Source organism: Hyperoodon ampullatus (genome assembly GCF_949752795.1).
Source record: "Hyperoodon ampullatus genome assembly, chromosome: 9".
NCBI lineage: Eukaryota > Metazoa > Chordata > Mammalia > Artiodactyla > Ziphiidae > Hyperoodon > Hyperoodon ampullatus.
The window spans coordinates 29,027,295-29,040,354 of NC_136922.1; positions in this window are offsets into that span (position 1 = coordinate 29,027,295).

A 13,060-nucleotide genomic window follows, 5' to 3' on the forward strand; every position below is an offset into this window, starting at 1 on the left:
CAGCCCCCCACGCTCCCAGCTTTCTTTCCCTTAATCTTCTGTGCTAAATCCTTCTCTACTTTCTCTGACCTCTAGTCTACCTCCAATACTCTCCACATTCTCAATTACAGAAAAATCCTGAAATGGGTTGGCAAAGCCAAAGCCATAGAAGAGGGAAGGGTCATAGCAGTAACATGACAAACAAAAATTACAGTCTTGTTAGCGTGGAAGTAAGTGAAATACAGGTCTTATGCACATGTTAAATAAATCTTATCCCTGTTACATATTCTCCCATCTCATGAACCTCCATAAGCGGGCTCCAGTTTTAATTACCCTGTTTAGATACTCTTTCTATTTATGGTCTAATCCCATTCCATTTTTCCATATTTAACGTGATGCCTCTGGAGGTTCTTACTTGGTCTAAAAAATTTCCTTCTTACAAAGAAGGAATGTAGGAAGGGGCGGAGAATTTGCCACTCCCAGATTATATCTATGCAGCATAAGGTTTATTTTAGACTGGTTATTTTTATGAAACTGCAGACACAGGAGAAGCTCTGAAAATTGGGTTAAAAGGGTGAAAGCTTTCCTTTGTAAGGTCCATTCACATTTATAAGAGAAATCTTCATTTGTGAGAGTGTCTCCCTCTCTGTGCCAGGAAGAGGAGGAGACCAAATCTCTAGAAACTTATCAGTGAAGAAGGCTTGGACTTAAATCTGCATGACAATTATACCCTTGTTGACTATGCTTTTCCTGGTAACTTCCCACAACTGGCCTTTCCTCTCCCCGTACATGTTTGGTTTTTAGCTGGAGATGATATTTAAGGTGGTGGCTTGGGCCATTCAGAGTTACGCAGTTTTTCTGGTCTCTCCATGTATACAGGAGGTATATACATCATTAGACTTGTTTGTTTTTTTCCTATCAATCTCTCTTTTATTACAGGTGGGTCTCAGCCAAGAACCTAGAAGTGTAGGGCTAAAGTTATTTTTCCTCCCATACATGGGCTTCCCAAAAAATAAATGCCTCAATGTTAGAGTTTAAATATCATTTTTCCCCTCCAATATCTTTTTTTTTTTTTTAGCAGAAGGAGAAAAATAGTGTATACTGAGTTGTTTTCCTCATAAAGTCAAATTACCATAAGATATTCCTTGAGGTCACAAGTAAGGAAATGCTGAGCCCACTCAAAGTTTTCAGCTCTCTAGGGATAAACACTGGATTTGGCCTACACTAATTATTGTTTGTAAAGCACCAGCAGATGAGAGCACAATTGCTAAGAGGCACCCACCTGTTACCCTCTTCATCACATTGGAACTAAATGAGTGGGAACAGCCTCCCACTGTAGCTCTTGCCTTTCTTGGGGAGGGGTGGGGAGAGGGAGAAGGAGAGTTCTCTTGAACAGTAATGCAAAATCTATTTAATCCCAGTCACCAGGACCTTGTTTGTAGGACTATGCCTGAAGCATCTATTATCACTACCCACACTACCAGAGAGGCAGACCTTAGGTCCAGTATTTAGCCCTGATCATGGAGCAACATCATGGTAGTCATTCTCTTTCTTAGTCCTTGTTGGACTGTACCCGTAGGCCTGCGGGCCTTGTAGTTGCCCAGCCAGGAGACTGAAGAAAGAGCCTGCATACAGAGGCAAAGACATCAATGGTTTATAGGATAGGGGACTTTACACATCTGAAGCAAAAGGTCCTGAAGCAACACCCCACCGAGGATGGCAGATTGTGGCAGGCAGAACATGAAAGCAGTTTTTGCTACTCAGGGGAGAAGGAGGCTACCGTTTATAGAGGGAATTGACATCAGGTTGGCTCATTTGTTGTCAGGGAAACCAGCGGCTGGGCAGGGGGCAAGCACATAGACAGTTACTGATTAAGCCCTATAATTCATAGGACTGGATAGTCATGTGAGTGACCCGTCAAGCATGGCATGTACAGAAAGCAAGAGAACAGCCATCTTGAATGGCCTGACCATAGAGTCCTTATTAATTTCAACAATGATAGGAACTCAGTTTATATGGAGGGCCACTCCTATGGTCACACCTTAGACATCCTTTATAATTTTAAATATCTTTAATCTCATTCTCAAATATTTCATGTCCAAATGATACCTCCCAACTTCCTAGCTCCAAATTAGAACCAAATAAAACAATCCTTAGACCCTGCTCAGACATAGCTTTTATTAATCCTGCCATCTTTTTTTTTTATTATTCCTTCTTCCATCACTTCTTTACTTTCCTCCTATTACAGCTTAAATTTCAGAGTCAATCCTTATCACTCTTTGGTATGCACACTCAATTCTCTTGAACCTCCCCCTTCCAAGCGTTTGCTCAACCAAACTACAATATTGGTTCATTCTACCCTTTGTCTAATCTTAGCCAATATGCACACAGTTGAACAAGGCTAGTGAAAAACACACCACTTTCAGTTTGCACTTTAAGCTCATGCCAAGAACTTGGAAGCTACCTGATGATCATGTTTTATTTCCCCAGTACATTCACTCTCCCAGTCTCCTGGACCAGTGGTTCACAAAGTTTGGTCCACAGTCTCCTAGAAGTCTCCATGACCTTTGCAAGGGGTCTGAGAAATCAAAATTATTCTCATAAAGATACATGTTGTTTGTCTGTTTCACCATGTTCTTCACATTAGCTCCAAAGATACAAAAGCAATAGAGGGTAAAATTGTTGGTGTCTTAGCACAGCTAAGGTACTGGCACCAAACTATCATAGAAGTCATCAACAAGCACTTTCATTTTAAAAAATAAGTTTCTTTTTTTTTTGCTGTACGTGGGCCTCTCACTGTTTTGGCCTCTCCCGCTGCGGAGCACAGGCTCCGGACACGCAGGCTCAGTGGCCATGGCTCACAGGCCTAGCCGCTCCACGGAATGTGAGATCTTCCCGGACTGGGGCACGAACCTGCATCCCCTGCATTGGCAGGCGGACTCTCAACCACTGCACCACCAGGGAAGCCCATGTGGCTACCCCTTTTGAAACTGTAGCTGTCTCTGTCCCAGTGTTTATTATTCTTGTTCACAGATCTATTTTTTCCCATAGCATTTACTAACATCTAGTGTACTATATCATCTGTTTTTACTTTTTATTATAAGTTTCACCATTCTATAATGCAAGCCCCATGAGGGTAGGAACTTTTTATTTTTGTACACTGCTCTAACCCATTACCTAGGGCAGGGCCAGGTAATGAATAGGACTCAGTGACTGGATGAACTGAATGAACATCCATGAGTGTCTATTCTAATAGGCCCTGTGCCAGACTCTGGAGACCAAATGATGAAAAGTATACAGACTCTAACTAAAGAGTTCAAATACAATGAGGAAAGAGAGGATATAGGGTATGTAGTAGGAAGATAATTGGACAAAATTGGTTTACCCTAAGTTACTATTTTTTATTCAAAGTTTCCCATTAACACTTGTATACTGCTTTCCTAAGTGACATCTGGTTTGACATAATAGCTTTATGGTAAAGAACTCTATTATTGTATTCCCAAGAACACTTATAACTATGTCTAATATATAGAATTGCATTGATATACAGAATGTATAAGTTATTTCCAATAGAGTTCCTTATAGAAGAGTGAACTGATATTAGCATTATTATTATTATTATTTTTTTTTTTTGCAGTACACGGGTCTCTCACTGCTGTGGCCTCTCCCGTTGCAGAGCACAGGCTCCGGAGGCACAGGCTCAGCGGCCATGGCTCACGGGCCCAGCCGCTCCACGGCACGTGGGATCCTCCCAGACCGGGGCACGAACCCATGTCCCCTGCATCGGCAGGCGGACCCCCAACCACTGCGCCACCAGGGAAGCCCACATTAGCACTATTTTGATTAGAATGATGATATAATAAAAATAATAGAAATTAAAAAAAAAGAACTATAATGGTATAAAGTAGCTATTTGAAGCAGAAACTGAAGTACTAAACCTTCAGCATCCACCAGCCTAGTCCAAAATAATGAAATGTTCCTATTTGGAAACATAACTTGGTTGACACATTTAATCCTTCTTCTAACACATTACTCAAAATTATGTGTGAATTATATATGTAAAGCATAAATGACTTGGCTTAAGAATTTAAAATGTCATCCTCATTTTTTTTTTTTTTTACCTGCAATATGCTAACTGTGGGAACTACACTAGCTATAATGGCACTGTACGTGCTGAAGTGAGGCTGCCTTATAATAAGGATTTGAAGGAACCATATCTGGATGTGATACTGAAAATAATCATGTCTCTTACTAAATTCTTTATACAATAATATAAAGAAATTGCTGAATACTGAAATGCATATGGATCAATCCAAGCAAAAACATGTTAGAGAAAGTTTTGTTAGATGAACAAAATAAATGGGGAGATTTTCCTTCTTGGCTAAAAGTCTACAGAGAATGGTAACAAATTGTAAGAAAGTTGGTAGTGATTTTCTATTTCTTTTCATTTATATAATGCAATTCAAGATGTGAAAATCTTTATAACTTTTCTATATTTCCACGTAAAATATATTTTTAACTCTTGTTTTATAATAGTTCAGTATTTTAATTGGACTGTTTATCAGTTCTCACTTTGAATTCTTTTAAATTAAAATTTTTAATATATGTATGTGAGTTAAGTATTTAGTTTGTTCTTTGCTCTGGAGTTTGGAAAAAAATATCCTGAATCTGAAATTTAAACGTGTTTTTGGTTCACATTTGTAACCCAGAGGATCAAGGTCTGCTATTGATCACCTTTTACTTCTAATTACAAATGTATCTCCTGTGCCAAAGCTGTTGCAGAAGAAAATTGGAAAGTATCAAGTATTCCATGAAGTAGCTTGAATTTTTAGAGAAGGGAGAGGAATAAGAATTACCAGGAGGACTAGACATTTCTTCCCATTGATTTCTCATCTTACGCATTGATGTTTGGAGGTTACTACATTGTTATTATGAATCAAGTGATTTTTCTCAGATTTTCTCTAATGAGAATATAAGTTTGATAATGAATGACTACACATGACTCCAATACTGTAGTAAATAAATACTGTAACATAAAAGGCATGAATTTATTTATCTTTGGCCATGCCACATGGCATGAGGGATCCTAGTTCCCCAGCCAGGGATCGAACCTGTGCCCGCTGAAGCGGAAGCACGGAGTCTTAACCACTGGACCGCCAGGGAAATCCCAAAAGGTGTGAATTTATATTTCAATAAATAGAGTACTGCCCAAATCTCACATTTCTGTGTCCTTGCACATGCCAGCTCCTGACTGGACTATCCATTCCCACTTGTCTCACACCCCACTATCCTTTGTGTTTGTTTGTTTGTTTGTTTTTCACTGAAGCCAAAAGGGAAATTTTATTAGAAGGATGCTGGAGTATTTTACAAAATGCAGGACTGCCAGGCCTGGCAGCAGGAATAAGAAAGCTATCAGTAACCCAGTAGTACTTGCTTTTCATTTCTTATCTCTGCTTCTCTCTGGGTATCATTTTTTTTTAATCCATCTTCCCAGCCTGGCTTTCTCAGCCCTTACATAGAGATAACAGAGGATGGCAGATCCATAATTCCTAAATTTATATCCTTCAGTTCAAGTTATACCTATCTAGACTGATTAAGTCCAAATTCCTAATTCCTAGGAGAGAACATCTGGAGCAGTTTGGGTCAGGGGTTTATTTATGGTCTAGTCCATTGTGGCCAGCAGACAGGATCTAATAATAACAATATGCCTATCAAGGGCAATCCCTGGTGGAGGGCGTGGGGAAGGAAAGGGCAATTCTCAGAATATACGGTAACTTTTACTTGGCTAACTTCCTATGTAACCATCAAGGCCTAAATTTTGTGTCATCTTTTCTGGTTAAATCCTTATATCCCCCTCACTCTCCCCACATCTGGGAATACATTCATCGTATTTAGTGCTACTTATCCAGCTCTCATCTTGTCTCTCTTACCCACTGCACAGACACGTTTTTCAACTTCATATCTCTAACCCTGCATTGTTCCATGGTAAGCACCTTGGAATTGTTTGTTGGATAAATATACTGGTATATGAACAAAGATTCATACTTAACCATGGTTATTTGCTTACCTTCCCAGAACCCACAGCAGTCTCATAAGAAACATAAATGATTTGGAAATACAGAGAGTCTAGGATTTTTAAAGACATTGGATTCTATCCTCTCTCTTATTAGAAAAACAGCTTTATCGGGATACAATTTGTGTATGACCATTCACCCTTTTAAAGTGTACAATTCAATGGTTTTTAGTAAATTCAGAGTTGTACCACCATCACCACAATTTTATAACATTTTCATCACCTCCCAAAGAAACCCTGTCCTCATTAGCAATCACTCCTCATTTCCCTTCATTCTCTCAGTCTTAGACAACTACAAATGTACTTTCAGCCTCTATGAACTTAGCTATCTTGGAAGTTTCATGTAAGAAGAATAACACACTATGTGATCTTTTGTGACTGGCTACTTTCACATGGCATAATGTTTCCAAGGTTTATCCATGTTTGTAACTCGTATTAGTAATTCATTCCTTTTTACGGCCGAATTCTTTACTATTATAGGGATATACTGTATTTTATTTTTTCGTTCATCAGTTGATGAACACTTTGGTTGTCTCTACCTTTCGCTATTATGAATAATGATGCTATGAATATTCATGTGATTTTATTTTTCTCAGGAACCTGGAGGTAGAATTGCTGGATTATATGGTAACTCTATGTTTCACTTTTTGAAGAATGCCAGACTGTATGCCAAAGAGCTACATACACCATTGTATGTAAGGGTCTGAAGAGATATTTGTCCAAGGAAGAAATACAAATTGCCAATAAGCACATGAAAAATACTCAACATCATTATTCATTAGAGCAATGCAAATTAAAACCAAAATAAAATACCACTTCACATTAACTAAGATGGTCATAATTAAAAAAACAGAAAATTACAAGGGTTGGCAAGGATGTGAAGGAAGTAAAAGCCTCTCTTTATTTTTACAAACACTCAATCTTGCATTGTACTCCACATTTTGTGCTACCCAATGATGATATTTATGAATCTACTCAATGATCAGCTCTCCAGAGCTATCTATTGTACTAAGTCTTATTTATTATGATTTTTAAACTTTTGATATTAATTTTTTTAAATAAATAAATTTATTTATTTATTTTTGACTGCATTGGGTCTTCGTTGCTGCACGCGGGCTTTTTCTAGTTGCAGCCAGCGGGGCTTACTGTTCTTTGTGGTACTCGGATTTCTTGTTGCAGAGCATGGGCTCTAGGCATGTGCACGGGCTTAGTTGCTCTGTGGCATGTGGGATCTTCCTGGACCAGGGCGCAAACCTGTGTCCCCTGGTTGGCAGGCAGATTCTTAACCACTGCGCCACCAGGGAAGTCCCTGATGTTAATTTTAAAAGAATAATACCCATTAATGGTATAGATTGATAAAATGGTAAAGAAATACAAACATTATAGTATCATAATTTTTTAAAAAATTAAAATTGTTTTTGAAGAAATAATACCTGTATTTGGTTTAAAAAAATAGCATACAGTCTAGAGTCCAAGTAAGTCTCTTTATTTTCCTGACCACCAATCCCTCAATTACCCTCCTTAGAAAAATTCTCTTCCAGTTTCTTGCTTTCCAAAAATTATCAATCTCACAAGAATCTAAGTATATGTTAATCTCTTTTATAAAGTTTACACCAATAGTAGCATACTATACATGAACCATGCTTTTTTTTTTTTTACACACACACACAAATATTTTTTTTCAAATATGGAGAGTACAAGATTTGCTATTCTTAGGAATTGTAAAGGTAATTGCAAATAAGACAGCAGATTTGACTATATTAAAAATTGTATATGAGAGAGGAAAAGATGCAGCATTTTAGAAACCAGCAAAATATTTGCGGTAAATGTTTTGCTTTTTTCATTAATTTATCTTGAGGATTATTCTATATTATTTCTACTTTATTCTTTATAATGGCTGTAAGATATTCTCATTTAAAGGTGTGCCATAGGGGCTTCCCTAGTGGCGCAGCGGTTGAGAGTCCGCCTGCCGATGCAAGGGACACGGGTTCGTGCCCCGGTCTGGGAAGATCCCACATGTCGTGGAGCGGCTGGGCCCGTGAGCCATGGTCGCTGAGCCTGCGCGTCCGGAGGCCACAACAGTGAGAGGCCCCCGTACCGCAAAAAAAAAAAAAAAAAAAAGGTGTGACATAAAAAACTTCACTGTAATTTCAGTACCATACCATGAGACCATTTAGTTGGTCCAGCTGGTCTTTAAATATTTTTCAATGGTTTTTATATATTTATCTTCCATTCAGACCTATTGATATATATTTCCTTTGTATTTTTATCTTGTATTTTTCTTTATTAAACTATTTATCGTCTGATTTTCTACTTTTATTTTCTCAATGAGAATATACTGACACATCCCTTCCAGTAGGAGAGGAAGAAAATAATTTTTCTTTGTTTTCTCAAAAATATAGAATATAAGAAATAATTTAAATATATATGTAATAATAACGTAATAACGTTTTAACGTAATAATACGTTTGGAGCCTCAGACTTTTAAATTTAAGCTATACCTACCTACATTTTGCTTGTTTTTATATTCTTCCATAAATTGAACACATAAGAACTATTGGTCATCTATCAAAAACAGAACACTGTGGACATTACTCAAAGAGATTACTTAAGAGGGAGAATAGGAGAAGGTGGTGGGTGGAATGCTAGGGAACAATGACATTGAAGGACTGTTTTATGGGGAGAGGTGTAAGAAAATGAAAAGCCCACGAAACCCAGAGAGGAGAGTTTCAAGCAACTCCACCTTGGCCCAGTCTCCAGGTCACTGGAACTCACTGCCTTTTCACCTCAGGCAAAAGGCCACATTGCCTTTCGCGTGCCTAATCCTTCAGGTCATTAAATGTTCTTCCACAGTCTTTCCAGTCCCCTAGTGATGTAAAATCAACCCATCTTGAGTTTCATGACCTCAGTACACTGCTGGATGACTGGATAATTAATGTTCTCAAGAAATTTGAACTGCTAGGTTAATGATATAACAGGTAATACTTTTATTATAACAACTGCATGCTCTCAGAGGAGCGGTAATGTCAGAATTCGTGCCCCTCAGCAGTTTCCTTGGCAGGAGGGTATAGCATGATCTCTCTCAAATTGGACCAAATAAGCGATGAGTAACTTCACTATATTCTGTTCAAATTTCATATAATCTTTTGCTGTCTTCACGATGAAGATATTTCTCGATAAATTTATGTTGAATTAAGGTCTCTGCTAATACCAAGATGTTACAACTTGATATTTATAATTTGCAGCCTGATTTTCATATGTTTAGTATCTCAGTGCAGCGATTCATAGCAGAAAATCCTTTTATGAGAACTCAAACATATGAACAAATTATTTAATTTACACCTAGAAAACTTTTCCCACGATATGATATTTTCCCATTAAATTCACTGGCCAAAGTATAAATACATGCCCATAAGTGTTTTGGTACTAAAAGGACAATTTCAGGATGTTATAAAGATGTTAATATAATTTTCTAAGAGTACTGTAGGAGATTAATCTCTCTTTCTTGCTCTTTCTTTTCTAAATTTGTGTTTAGAATGATTACAATGATTATTTCTATGAGCAGTAGAGTATATACTTTTTATCTTCCAAGCAATGATATCTGTCACTGAAATCAGAGACCTCCTATTATTTTAAAAAAATTTCTTAGAATTTTAAATTACAAACACCATAATGTGCTTTGTGACATAAGTGAAACATTACAATGTAAAAATGTATGTATGCAAGATGATCATCTCCACATTCCCTTCCAGCTTCACACCCCAGATGCAGCCAGTGTGAGAAACCTGCTGTGACACTCTTCAACACCTTTTTCCTTGTTCACTCAATGTTTATAGGTGTGTATGCACATACAGAGACGTGTTTGTTTATCTGACTTTAAAAATTAATAAATAATTATACTATATATCTTACTCTGCAATTGCTTAGTTTTAACTGACAATATGTCATGGATATTCCTACAATTCCGTATGAATATCAGCTATACTATACACAGGCGAAAGCAACTCAAAGAGAACGCGCAAAGGCTATGAATTGGAAATACATGGAGAAACAAATGTAAACCCGAAGCACTGATAAACATGAAAAAAAAATCTCAGAAAACAACAAAAAAAATCTCAAACTCACTGATAATAATGGAACTGCTTGTAATACTGGCAAGTATTTAAATGAATTAGGATGCCTGTAAAGAGGAAGATACAGGGCTTCCCTGGTGGCGCGGTGGTTGGGAGTCCGCCTGCCGATGCAGGGGACACGGGTTCGTGCCCCGGTCTGGGAGGAGCCCACATGCCGCGGAGCGGCTGGGCCCGTGAGCCATGGCCTCTGAGCCTGCGCGTCCGGAGCCTGTGCTCCGCAACGGGAGAGGCCACAGCAGTGGGAGGCCCGCGTACCTCAAAAAAAAAAAAAAAAAAAAAAAGGAAGATACAGAAAAAAGAGTAAATTATGTTCTTTAAAAATTGATCTGGCAATATCAAACTTATGTACTAAAAAGATACCAATTATCTATCTAATCATCTATCTATTTTTTAAAACTTTAATCCAGACATTCTATACATTATCTAACTTAAAGATATCTCTTCCATAAAACTGAAAGCATTGGTATTCAAAACTACAGGCACAAGATGTTCCTGTGAGGTGTTACTGCAGGACAGGGAGACATGTTACCTGAGAGGGACGAGGAAGGTAAAGGACAGAGTCAAGCAGAAGAAAAAAAAAGACTACCATAAAAGAGTAAGCATGTTATGATCACATTTATGTAAAATTATATTACATATATACATGTATTTGCATTAGTACTTTAGAAAAAAGTTATTAAGTTCCATATGAACCTAATATTTTATATTACCCAGGACAAGACTATCTTAAGTGATTCTTTAACATATCTGATTTTAACTAACTGAAAATGATTATAGTAAATATAAGTTTATGACTTCAGCTGACAGTGTCTTATTGGTGCATAATATCATATATAAAAGTTTTCCAAGGCTCACACAGTCAGGGTATTTACTGTTTCATTGGTGAAAATGAGTTCTGTCTGTTAGTGCTAGTAAATGAGAAACTGAAGCAAGTTTTTACCTAGGCTATTTTATTCAATAAAGTGAAATATTCTCAAGAGCAAACAGGAGATGTCTCTTAAATGTTTAAGGAAGATGAGAGTAATTAACTTAATTGGTGGAAGTATATTTTCTTTTCTTTTCTTTTTTTTTTGGCCCCACACCACACAGCATGCAGGATCTTAGTTCCCCAACCAGGGATCAAACCTGTGCCCTCTGCAGTGGAAGTGCAAAGTCTTAACCACTGGACCGCCAGGGAAGTCCTAGAAGTATATTTTCATTTTCTTTCCCCTCAATTTTCCCCCAAGGAATGTCAATATATGTACTTTAAAGAAAACATGTAAAGAATCTATGCTTCTGAAAGTGTGATTGTATTTTAATTAAAAAGATTTTTGTATTAAGAATTTACTTTTTTAGAGCAGTTTTAGGTTCATAGCAAAATTGAGGGGAAGGTATAGAGATTTCCCATATACTCCCTCCTCCCACACATGCATAGCCTACCCCATTATCAACATCCATCATCAGAGCAGTACATGTGTTGCAACTGATGAACTTACACTGACCCATCATAAACACCCAAGTCCATTGTTTACATTATGGAGTTGCATATCATAAGTAATAAACACATTTTTTCTACTCTTCTCTATTTCTAGGCAACCTCTGGTCCCTTAAGATCTCTTGCACTTTTTTTCTGAGTGCGCTTGTGGGGCATTTCATGCATGCACATTTAAAACTGGCCTTCATCAACTGTGCCACTAGCATCCACTTACTGTGGGTAAGGGCTGATGTTCGTGTTTGCGGTGACCACCGCTGTGCCAGCCCCCCGTTGCTTTGGATGCAGTTGCCCAAGTGCCACTACTGTGTTACTGCTTCAGACTGGGTGCTAATGAAGAGACTGAGGTTACCCACCACAGGCTGGGGAAATATTCTGGAGTGTGTGCTCTACGAATGCTGTGCTGTGTTACCCATGTGCCAAAGACACATGGCATTACTCATCACAGGAGGCTATGACTCTCAATGCTTTCTGTGAAGCTTCCAGACAACTCACACTGATTTCTGTTTGAAAATAATTCTTGAACCTTTTAATTTATAGCTCATCTGACCTTAAAACGCAATATGCAAATCTGTGGGAGGCTTGGAATAGGATACAAACTAATGTGAATATTAGTGAGGTATATTCAGAATTTCTATTGCTTCCTAGGATACTGTAATCCATCGATCAAGTCTCCCAGACCCAGAAGTTCTCTGTTTCTGGTGAAAATTAAATTCACTGAGACAACCTGCATAGTTAAGCTCAAGCTTGGCCCCAGCTAATAGGGAATGGTAGCAACGTTTCTTTGTAAGAATCTGCTGCCTATAAAATACCCCATGCTACACAGAAGGGTTTAAAGCTCTGAACAGAGACATTCTTATTACTTTGGGGTAACTTTGGGATTTATTGCCATAATGATTGCCTAGTATTTTGTAAAAGGCAGATCCTGATTAAATTATTCTAAACTATATGTGCATTTTAATAGATGTTTTCACTGATGTCATAAATTTTTAATATGATTTTGCCCATTTCTAGGGCAAGAAAATAGTTAATTTCCTACTGGAATGAGTTTTAAAATTGGTTATTACTTATTGGTAAATGAAATACTAAACATTTTCTGAATATTTTAAAATTTACAAATTTTGAAATGGAAGTAGGAAATGGGTCATTTAAGAAACAAATAATATAAGATTAAATTACAGAGCATATTGAGGTAATACATGCTTTTAACTTTTCATATCAGTATTTTAAAGATTCTATGTTTCAGCCTTTTGGTTTACGACATCACAGAAACTTTCAATGAAATTAGAACCTTGTAATTCTACACAGGGTGCACTTTTTCACTGCATAATAAATATAAAACTGTGCCTGTAACTTGGGTCCTTTTGCAGTTCGGTGAGAGGAATAATTGTCCCAACAAAAACT